We start from the raw sequence: 2,670 nt of genomic DNA on the forward strand, positions 1-2,670 counted from the left end.
ACTCTGTTCCAAGGAGTGCAATTGTTGGTCACAGATTATGTGCATTTTCAAATACTCTAGGAATATTATTTTTTTTCCAAAATGGTTACCATCAGCAGCACCTAAGAATTCACACCAGCTTCTTTCTTGCTCACATTTGATACTGTACATTTCAATTTTGCAAGTCACCTGGACCCATCCTACCCTTCTGGCTCTTCTTTCTCCTTTCCCTCCCTCTCTCTCTTTCTCCCATGTGTGTTTCTTCTCTATACTCCATCTCTGACATGGAAACAAACGTACCCATGGCTAAATTTTCCAGGGTAGAGAGTAAGGGTGAAAGAGGGAACTAGAGATGCTTTGCAGGCTTTTTAGCACTGGCATTGCTACTTCAATCTCCATAGTGAGACTATTGTCAGTTTGGCAATCCTTACAGTATTTTTTTCCAGACTGCTTTAGCATCACTGATTGCAGAACGACACTTAAAAGGTGACCTCCTGTCTATGGCCATGCCACCCTGAACAAGCCCAATCTCATCTGATCTCGGAAGCTAAGCAGAGTCAGGCCTGGTTAGTACTTGGACGGGAGACCACCTAGAAGACCAGGTGCTATTGGTGTAAAAACTAAAACATAAGGGATTGTAAGATGACAAAGTCCTTGCAATCTGTGAGGTCAATCAGGGGTTGCCTCACCTAAAAAAAATAATAATAAAAAAAATTAAATAAATAAATAAAAGGTGACCTCCTGAATCAGAGTCAGTGTCAATGTCAAATGCTTTAGAGGCAAAACTGCTGTTTTGAGAATCTGTACCAACCAACAATATTTTAAAAGGTATGCAAATAGATGAAATCTTTTACTAACTCACTGTAACCGGTGACTCCACTGTTTCCATGGCAACCTATCCAGGGCAATGTATTCCAAAGACTCTTCATTTAAGAAGTATCAAATAGCCCCAGGGAGTCACTATTCATGTCAGACCACCATGCCTACTACAGCAGAGATTATACTTTGCCCTTCAGAAGGGAATAATCCTTCCCCGGATTTTATGACTTTCTGACACCTCTTGAGAAGAATAAAATTCCATCCTAAAGCTTTTCTCTTTGTTTTCCTTTATTGGAGCTAATAGAGTCTTCAGGCTCTACAAAGCAGGAGGAAATGGGGGTTGGGAGATGGATCCATTTTTGTCTCCAGTGGTTCTCTGAGAACAGTCTGGAAAAGTTCAACATGAGGATTCAGAAAAGCCTAGGTTTTAATCACTCCAGCTTAACGCTTGGTATTAATACTTGAGTCTTGGGTTCTTCCTCTTTAAAATGACAGGATTAAACAGGATTACCTCAAAAAATCTTCAAGTTATCAACTGAAAAATATGATGCTGTATGCTATCTGCCATTTAAGACTTGGAAACTGACTGAAATATATGTGTGTGTGTGTGTATATATATATATATATATATATATATATATATTTTTTTTTTTTTTTTTTTTCCTGCATGGACTACTCTGTTAGGATTTAAGAGGATCAGCTTTTGTAATTCATCATGTTACAAAACATAATTCTCTTTAGTGCTAGTCACTTCATAATCATAATCTCCTTTGACAAATATAAGTTAGAGTGCATCCTCTAAATTTACGTGGCAGAAATGAAATTAAATCAGAACTTCTGTACTCATTTGTTCTCCATCACATCATGTCACCCAATGGATAAGCCCCTAGGAATGGACCTGGTTTCCATTTCGTCCTGTCTGTGCTCTATGACTTTGGGTAACTTCCATATACTTGCTGACCTCAGTTATATATGTAAAATAGCAATAAAAATAGTACTTCCATAATAGATTTGTGAGAAATAAATAAGCTAATACTTGTAAAGTACTTTGTGTCTAGCATATCATAAACCCTCAATAATTATTAGCTTTATTACTTTATCAGTTCAAAAGCTTTCCTTAGGGTACTATTCAGTGCACTAAAGTGCTCATTCACTTGATAATAGTCTAGTTGCCCAAATGTTTATTTGCCTCCAAAGTAAGCAGTTCATTGTTATTTAATTGTCTGACACACTCCAGCATATTTTAATCTGCTTGAATAATAACAAGTCTACTATGAAGCATTATTCTTATTTTTTAGAAATAAATATCAGAAGTTATTAAATTCAATTCTTTGAAAATATTGGCAAACTGTTAATGTTTATGTTGCTTAATATTTAAAAAGCAGTAACATAAAGTAAGTTTTCCTGTGTTTTCTTTAAATCTACCTGCTTTTTAAATTTATCCAAAGTCAGTTTCTCTGTACATCACAGTATAAGTCAGATTTTTCCATTGTTCAGTTATAAGTGCATCTCAGTTTTACAATCCCTTCTGGTCCCCTCCTTTTCTCCCTTCTTCCTCTCTCTCATTCTGTCCTTATGGTTCCCCTTTTCTAAATTCTCTAATTACTAACACTAATTAAAAGTGTTCAAAAATAACTTCAGCCATCTAGATTTTGGTACCTACAAGTATTAAGAACCCAGAGGAGAACTGTCTCCTATGCAACCATTGACCGTAACAGTAGTTGTATTTTTATTTAATCGTTTATATTATCTGTTTAATTTTGACACTTGATCATTTTATAAATAGGTCAAAAGTGGTATTTTATTTAACAATAAATTTTCTATGTAAACATTTTTTTAAAGTTTTTGCAAAGTGAATCATCAGTGTCTTTT

At 35.2% G+C, this 2,670-nt stretch overlaps 1 pseudogene; it reads left to right on the forward strand.

Annotated features, from left to right (window-relative positions):
* The first annotated feature begins 475 nt into the window (after positions 1-475).
* Positions 476-593, forward strand: LOC120587861 (uncharacterized; annotated as a pseudogene).
* The last annotated feature ends 2,077 nt before the right edge of the window (positions 594-2,670 follow it).

This window comes from Pteropus medius, unplaced genomic scaffold, assembly GCF_902729225.1.
Source record: "Pteropus medius unplaced genomic scaffold, Ma_sr-lr_union100, whole genome shotgun sequence".
NCBI classification, from domain to species: domain Eukaryota; kingdom Metazoa; phylum Chordata; class Mammalia; order Chiroptera; family Pteropodidae; genus Pteropus; species Pteropus medius.